We start from the raw sequence: 9,116 nt of genomic DNA, 5'->3' as shown, positions 1-9,116 counted from the left end.
CCCACTATAAAAGGCCCCTCTTGGAGCCAAGGAGCATGTGCAGAAATGACCAGGTATCACAAAATATAGTGGGTTTCCTCCTTGCTCCCTTGGACTACTTGCACTGGGGGGACACTTCAGAATCACTTTCCCTTCCCCCATGGGGAGGTCATGTCAGGAGGAACTGAGGTTCCTGCCAACCTCCAGCCCCAGTTGAGCCCCCAGCCAACAGCCTGATTGCAAGCTCAGGAGAGATACCAAGCAGAACCACCACCTACGCCACTGTTAACTGTGAGATCCTAAACTTCCATTGTCGTTTTAAGCACTAGGTTTTAGGTAACTTGTTATACAGTAATACATAACTAATGTACCAACATGGTCCCTCGAACAAGGACAAACATCCATCACCAAAGCCAGCCTCCTACTGGAACAAGCAACGGCGGAAGAGTCCCATGTAAGTCAGGCAACATGCACACATAGGGTAAGGGGATGGGGCCAAAATTCCATAAATAGAAGCAGGAACAACAGATAAGGGCAAGCTTATAAGAAACATGTGAGAAAACTGGGATATGCCCCAGAGACACCACAGACAGCCACTGGAAACAGCGTGGAATGCTATGTTCTTGGATAGGGAGACTCAAGACTACTTGAAGATGCCAACTGAGTCTAGTGAGACCCTAACGAAGCACCGAGAGGAGTGGGAGGCAGCGCAGACACGAGGCTTGTAAGGCTTCTTTGGAAAAGCACCACATAAACAAGAGCGGGTCAGGGTCATGGGTTGGATCTAAAATGCCCCCTAACATCCCATGTGTTCACAAGTGGGGCTTTTGGAGGTGACTGTATCGTGCAGGTGTTGACCTCATCAATGGAGCAGTCCACTGACAAGTTCATAGCTAAATGGGCTGGCAGGAGGTTGTGCCCCGTTGTAAGAAGTAGCCCCTGGGGGACGACCTTTATTGGACTGGACACCCTGCCCCGACTGGACCCTGCTCAAGGGAGCAGCTTTCTGCCATCACACCCTTCCCATGCCATTCCTGCCACGGAGCGAGCGGCCAGAGCTTAAAATCTCTGAAACTGAGCCAAAATAAATCCCTCGTCCTTTAAGCTGTATGTCAGGTATTTTGTTCCAGCAATGGAAAGGCAACTAATACAGCAGGAAAACCACTAGAAAGAAGAGTGAAGGGGTACTAGACTTGTGAAATGCTAAAACTCACTGTAAGGCCACTCACTGAAGAATCTGGCATACAACAGGACAAGCGGGTCTGGGCAGTGGAGACACCGTGGGTAGGACTTGAGTGTGTGACGGGAGCAGCGTTTCAGACCTGGGGAGAGGTGGCTTGTTCAACATGTTCTGTTAACAACCGGTGAGCGGCCCAAAGCAAGAACGGCGCTGAGAAGTTCTCTACCAATATCGTACACCAAAATTAACAGCAGATGGGTCAGATTTAAATGGAAAAACCCCCACAACTACCACATGGTCCCACAAGAAGCCAAGGTAGAATGTGTCTGTGTGGTAAGCTCCAAAGGGAGCTGCCTCCCCAGCCAAACCCGCGTGGCCAGCTCCTACATACTCAGGGCTTAGGGGCTCAGTTGGTTTGAATTAGGCCACGAAGGGCACCATGGACCATTTTCTTGTCCTCAGAGTTGTGAAGCATGTACAAGCACACCACCAATAAATTGAACCACATAAAAATAAAACAATTTTAAACAGTGACCAAACCTCATCATTTGCAAAGCCAAAAGACAAGCACAAACTAGAAAAAAATGTAGCTTTTTTTTGTTTTATTTTTTGAGACAGGATCTCCCTGTGCAGTTCAGGCTGGCCTTGAACTCACTATGCAGCCTAGGTTGGCCTCAAGCTCATGACAATCTTCCTGCCTTAGCCTCCCAAGTGCTGGGATTACAGGTATGCGACACCACGTATAGCATGTAGCTCATGTTATAGGTAAAACCTTTTAATCTCCAATATGATATGCATTCTATCTTATTTTATTTTTTGTAGATATACCTATTTTTATTCCAAGAAGCATTGGATTCTCTGTCAATCAACTTTTTTCCCAAACAGAATCCCTACATAAGGACACATTTAAAATATTCTATAAAGTCAGAAAAAGATCCTTAATGTAAGAGAAAAATATCAAAAACACATAAATCAACATATTGCACATCCAAAAAAAGTGATAGAAATTGCTCCAAATGTGAGGGAAGATTCAGCCTCAGCAGGAGGAACACAACTTAGACTACCAAGAAGACCCTCACCATCACCGAGGCCCAGCGCAGTGAGAGGCCACGGCACACCTGTGATGGATGCCACCTCCTAGGGACCTGGTTGGAGCAAGCGGTGCCTGCGTGTGCCCGTCAGGGCTCTCCTTCTCGCAATAGCCCAGACCTCCATGCTCAGCACTTGGGTGGCCCAGTTACCTCACTGGTACCCTCACCTCCCATGTGGGGAATACTCTGACACCATTAAAAAGGGGGCATTTCAGCCGGGCATGGTGGTATACACCTGTAATCGCAGCACTCAGGGAAGCTGAGGCAGGGGGCTTTGGGTTTGGTTCCCAGTGCCACAAAAAAGTGGGGAGCATCTCAGGCGTTCTGGAGAATTTTTCCAAGATACTTTGCTTAAGAAGAAAATCAAGGTGCACAATACACCTCAAGTACAAAAATAATTTTAAAATGTAAAAACTACAGAAATCAGAAGGAAACTTGTGTGTCTGGGGCAAGTGAGAGACTTGCTCCTCTCCCGGCTTTGCATCTTCGGTTTTTGTCTTGAGTGTGTGTCCTTAATCAAGTGGAAATGACAAGTAAACTCACCACCTCAGGTACAAACCCACAGCCTCTGCAGGAACCTGCAGCTTGCAGTGGGCAGTTCTCTGGCCTCTCCGCTGTGCTCAAGCCAGAGGGACTGGCCTCATCGCTCTGGACTCCCAGATCTTGCTGACCCAGCTGCCTTCTTTCTGGAGCTCAGAAGCGACTCCTCCCTGGGCCTCAGCAGTGACTTCTGCTGTCAATAGGCATTTCACACACCTGGCCCGATCTGCTTTCCTCTTTGATGAAGTACACCATGCCTTCTGGGAACCCAGGCCTACAGGAAGCGTCCTGCGTGCTCCCTCCCACGTCCAACCTCCAGCAAATGCCACGTGCTGGGCATCGAGGGGGATCCAGACTCTGGTCACCCCTCCAAGTCAGAACCCTCCGGCAGCCTCCTGTTTCCAGTTCCTGTGACAAACACAGCTCCAGAATGCAGACCAACTGACATTGCTGGGGAAGCTGGCACACATTCCAAGGCTACCAAGCAATAGGGTCCACATAACCAGAGGTGGACAGATGGACACTGTCACCTGCAACAAGCACCTGAGGGCACACAACCCTCCTGCCCAAGATTTGGGAGCTCAACACATCATGACTGTGCAGACCCAAACAAGGGAGGTGCAGTGACTGCTCTGTGCTCTTCATGGAGGAAGGGGACAGGTCAGACCAGAGGAAACCAGGGAGGCCCAAGAACCCTGAGGGACAGAGCCCTTAGGGCCTAAGAAGAAAACAGAAAAATAAACCAGGCACAGTGGTATGTGCTGGATAGCAAGTTCAAGGTTATCCTGGGCTACACATCAAGCACCTGTCTCAAGAAGCCATACAGAAGGATGGATGCAGCTCATGGCAGAGCACTAGCCGGGTGTGTTCGAGGCCCTGAGCTTATCCCCTGGTGCCAAACAAATACATATATATGATATTGCTAGACAACACAATTTTCAATACATGCTGAGTATCAGTACTGCTGTTATCAGTGTCAAATTTCCTGATTTAATAATTGACATGTGCTTGTTCTTAGAAAATAAACACTGAAATGTTAGAAGGTATGGGGGCATGATGTCTTACTCTCAAGGGTTTAGAAACATATATACACACATAAAATGCAAATGAAACAAATGTAAGCAATTATGAATCTATATTTTTTAAAATGTGCAGTTCTTTATTAGTACAATATATTTGTTTGTAAATTTTGTGTTTGTTTATATTTTATCAAATTGAAAAGAAACAAATTATCTGCCCATGACCTCAGCTTTACCTAGGGTGAGCCAAACCCTGGGCACCTTCTGAGAGTCACAGGGGCCTCAGCCTTGCCCACACCCTGCTACCACTGAGAACCTGCTAGAAAGCCCAGACCTGCTCGCCAGCAGCACAGCAGGGTGGGGAGGCCTCCAGGGTCAGGACGCAGCTTACTGTGAGGGAACCGTGTCATCTTAGCTGGTCCTAGCAGCTCTGGGGGACATGCCTAAGCAGTGCGGTCACACCTGTGCCCTCCTAGTACAGTTAGAAAGGGCTGAGCGAGTCACTCCCTTCCCTGCACTCAGATGTACACACTACTTTAGTGGTTACCCTCGCTTCCATTTTCTTAAAAGAGTACAAAATAAAATAGCCAAAGCCCAAGTGATGGCCATGCCCTCACCAGAACACTGGTACCAGGGAGAGATTCAGGAGGAGGCACCTAAAGTCACAGATGTCTGGGCTTTAAGTTCTGAAATCCTGGCTTATCACAGTCTTTTCGTCCTTTTCCCTGTTCTTGCTGCTACCTTCCCGGCGATCTTCAGTAAACATAGCTACTTACTACTTAACTCAGAGTGTACCCTTGGCAATCCTTTCCTCTCCATACACAGAACCTGGATGATTGAGGGCCACTCAGTGATCACACTCCCTCCCAGGGATCCTCCCACCCAACCAGAAGGGTGCACCTGTGGATAAAGTCACTGAGCACACTGATGGGGACCTAGTGGGTTCTAGATCTTGCCTATGCCTTAAGGACCCCAGCTTAGCCTGGAGGAGACTCAGCCCTTCCTCCTGGGCTAATAAGGGGGCTTTATATCTATCAGGAGGACCAGACAGGGCACAGCCTGTCCAGGAAGTGTCTAGGTCCTTGGTCCTCCAGGTAGTCTCACCCAGCCCTGTCCCCATAAGCATCTCTGCCATGGGCTCTAACGGCCACCTCCTACCACCCCAGACTCTGAACCCTACCAGTAGCCCTCAGGCCAGATCCTGAGCAGGAAACCTGGGCTGGGGCAGTGAAGGCCCCAATGAAGCTTGATGTGCCCTGGACGGGGCCTTGGTAGGATATGAGTTGCAGGGGTCACGCCAGTCCTTGGGCCCTTTTGCCCCACTTCCCCACCCAAACTGTGGCTTGATCAGAACCTCCTAAGGTCACCCTGGAGGTGCCCTCAAGGGCTCATAAACCTTCGGCGCTCCCTACCAGCCCACTCTCCAGAATGAGGGGAAGGGGGGCCACTCAGGACAAGGAAGGGCGGGGTGGGCAGGCACTTCCCACCACGGGCAGGAGTGTGGCTGCCTTCCAAGCAAGGGCATGGAGGAGCTTCCTCTGCTGGGGGTGGGACACCCAAGGCCTGGGCATTAGGTCCGTGCAGCCTGGCTCCCCTCACACTCCATCGGGAAGCTACACACAGACGAGGATGCCGAGGCTAAAGCACAAGCACGTCCTCCCTTTCCACCACAGCCCTTTCCCTCTCCTCTGCCTGCCCCTCCCTGGAACACAGACACAGGCTTCCTCCCAATGCCCGGAGCTTCAGGTCCATTCTTTTGGCCTCCGGGCCTCACTGTGCTACTGGCCCTGTCATCCCCAGGGCAAGGCACCCCACAACAACGCCTTGCTTCTCTCAGGCACCTCCAGGACCTGCCACTGTAATTAGGGATCAGCCAGGCCAAAGAGGAAATGAGTGATTACACGGTGATTCCTGTTAACCCTCTCCAGCTGCTGCAGGGCTGGAAATCTGCTCACTGTGATCTAAAGCTGCACAGAGTCGGGAGGCCATCACAAAGCCACATACACGGTCGGGGCTCTTCAAGGGCACAAGCAGAGGAGGATATCTTCAATAAACGGGGTTGGAATGACCAAATAAAGGTCTGAGGAGAATGAGCCTCAACTCCTACCTCACCTTGTGCACAAATCAATACAGGAGGGATCGTGTGATATCAGAGTGAGAAGGGAGAGAACCTCGCTCTTCACATCCTGGGCAGGCAAGGACACGAAAGGCACTTGCAGAAACAAATGGTAAATACCAAAGCTTTTTGCTCTCCAAGACACCTATGAGAAAAATGAAAAGGCAAGCCACAGGCTGAGAGAAAATAAAGTAAAAATACATATATATGGTGAACTGTAAGCAGAATCATTTACTTATTTATTTTGTGTGGCTGGTGTCAAACCCAGGGCCTTGAACATGCTGGGCAAATACTCTACTACTAAGTCACACTGCTAACCTGATATTTTTTTTAGAATCTTAAAGTTCAAAAATAAGTCCAGTTTTTAAAATAAATAAGATATCTGAGCAGACACTTCATGTGAGAAAATATACATACAAATGAGCAAAAGCACACAAAGGTGCTCAACATGAAGTCATTTAGGAGCTGTCAATCAGAGCCCCATGAGACCCACTTTGTGCCTAGAATGAGGGCTGGGGGACCCAGAATCATCTGAACTCTCCTATGGCACTGGGCAAACAAACTGGAGCAACCAGTTCGTAAGTTTCTGACAAAGTTAAATGAATATGACCCAGCAATTCTCCCATGCATGCACCCAAGGCAGATGAAATGCAACTGGGTGAGACCCCCCTCCTGAGGTCAGATACTGATGGTCCACATCACTGCTCGTACCTGCAGGCCTGCATGGCTTTATTCACAGCAGCCACAATCTGGAAACAATTTAGATGCCCATCACCAGGCGACCAGCTCAATTATGGTACATTTGTTCAACGAAATACTACTCAGGGAAGAAAAAAAAAAAACCATGACTGATATACACAAAAGAATGGAAGGATTTCAGAAACATTATATCGAGAGAAGCCAAATACACAGGAGTGCTTAATGTACCGTTCCACTATATGAAGCTATATGAAGCTCAGGAACCCGGCCATAGCTGATGAGGGTGTGATGGTTAATCCTGATGGTCAGGGTGATGATACTAAGACTTGTGGAGAGGTGAGAGATGCCTGGAGTACGAGGCTGCTAACCTGGGCAGCGGGCTAACTCACTGAGCTCACAGCTGAATCGGATGTTAGGAGGTAGGGCCTAGGTGGAGGAAGCGGGTCACTGGAGCTGTCTTTGAAGGATGTATTTTTTCCTGGGCTTCTTCCCTCTCACTCTACTTCCTTGCTACACTGAGGTAGGGGCCAAAATTCTTCCACCATGTTTTTTTCTTTTTTTTTGTCTTTTTGAGATAGAGACTTGCTATGTAGTCTGGTTGGCCTTGCCTCACTATGTAGCCCAGGTGATCCTCCTGCCTCAACCCCCTGAGTGCTGAGATTACAGGCATGTGCCACCAGGCCCAGCCCACCATGATGTTTCTGCCTTAGAGTCAGGCAACCATGGACTGAGGCCCTTGAAACCATGAGTCAAAATAAACCTTCCCTCCTTTAAATTACATATGTAAGGTATTTCGTCCCAACAACAGAAAGGTTATGAATACAAGGTACGAGGGACTGGATAGAGGAACAGGGAACATCCCCTCCTAGGTCAGCGCCACACTCCTCTGTCCACCAACAAGACATATCAACAGTCCAATGAAGTGCTCTGTATTATACTGTATGCAACAGAGCTTCACTGTACTACATATAGTGTGCATGTGTGTGCACATGTATGTGGCTGCTAACTCAGACACCTCACTCACAATCACTGAATATCAAGAATAAACATGAGCACCTGGCAGTAGCCCATGGGTGAACCTCAAGCATGCTCTGCTTGGCCTGTCCTCTGGCTGGTTTAGGAGCCCAAAGTGCTGCCCACCCCCCAATCTTTCGTGGAGATAGGACCTGCAGCCAGGCAGGATCTGATAGGACCTGGGAAGCAGTCCACTTTACCTGCGAGGCAGCACAACTATTCAGGCCAGGGATAGAAAATCAGTACCCTCACAAACATACTATCTCATGGTGCAGGAACCCCTATCAGAGACTCACAGAAGCCAACCTGGAAAGCCTCACAAGCCCTGGCCAAGGCCAAACTGCTCTCTGTAAAGCCCACGGCAGAGAAGAGCTCGATGCCACTCCTCATGCCAAAAGAGCAGTCTCCCCTTAGACGGCATCTCCCCTGCCCAGGTCTAATTCCTGAGACCAGCAGACTGAACCCTGGCTCTGAGAAGTTACTGACAGTCGCGGTGTGTGGCCATCCATGTGGCTATGTGAAAAGTGACCCAAAGCTCAGCACATAAAACCACCTAATGATGCTCACAAGGGCCCCAGGGGACAACAAACACGGGGGACAGCTGGTCTCAGGATGCTGGTGTGCTCTGCCAGAAGATGGGAATTCTGCAGCTGAATTCCTGAGGCCTCCTCACTGCACCTGGCACCCCCACCACAGCTGTGGGGCTCCTTGAGCATCCACCTCCATTTCTCTATGATCACCCCAACACGGTTGTTCAAGTCCAACATGAGCATATTCTGAATGGGAAGGGGAGAAAATCTGATGGCAGCTCTGCCACATTTTCTCAACAAAGCTTTGGAGGGTCCCTCTGTGAGTTCCGCCATGTTGGAGACTGCATAATAAAAGAGGAGCACCAAAGAGGCAGGAACACTCATGATCTTGTGCTTGTCAGGCTGGCATTGTGCCACTGAGCTAAATCCCCGGCCCTTCTCTTCTAATATCTCACTGAATCTGGGCACACTCACGTGCTATGTAAAAATGGGTACTGACTTGTGTGGAATGTAGAGGAATGAACTGTGTAGAATCAAGAGCAGGGGAGATGGGAAGGAGTCCAGCAACCTAAAAATCTCATCGCATTCTCTGAGAGGGAACCTTTTTCCTGTCGGTGGCTCAATTTATTAGGAGATGAAGATGAGAAAGCCTGTGAAGGACCACCATGTCACATCTGAGCGTACTGAAGCACTTCCTTCCTTTCCTTAGTTCCTTATTCATGTCATAGTTTGCTTTTCACATTTAGAAGCTAACTCATTTGTTTCCTGTTAGTGTTTGAAACTCCATACAGCCATCGTTAGTCCTAACTCTTCAAGAGGCAGGAAAGGCCAGGACCCACATTCCTATAAAATTCTGGCCTATTTACAAAATTTTCTCCACTAAAGATAGTTATGTTCTGGAAAAAAGTTGATAAAATCCTTTGCCATGGTGTTTTATGACAAATTTTT

This window comes from Chinchilla lanigera, unplaced genomic scaffold (genome assembly GCF_000276665.1).
Source record: "Chinchilla lanigera isolate Chin_1 unplaced genomic scaffold, ChiLan1.0 scaffold00127, whole genome shotgun sequence".
Lineage (NCBI taxonomy): Eukaryota > Metazoa > Chordata > Mammalia > Rodentia > Chinchillidae > Chinchilla > Chinchilla lanigera.
The sequence above is the reverse complement of the archived record's forward strand: the minus strand, read 5'-3'. Positions refer to the sequence as shown.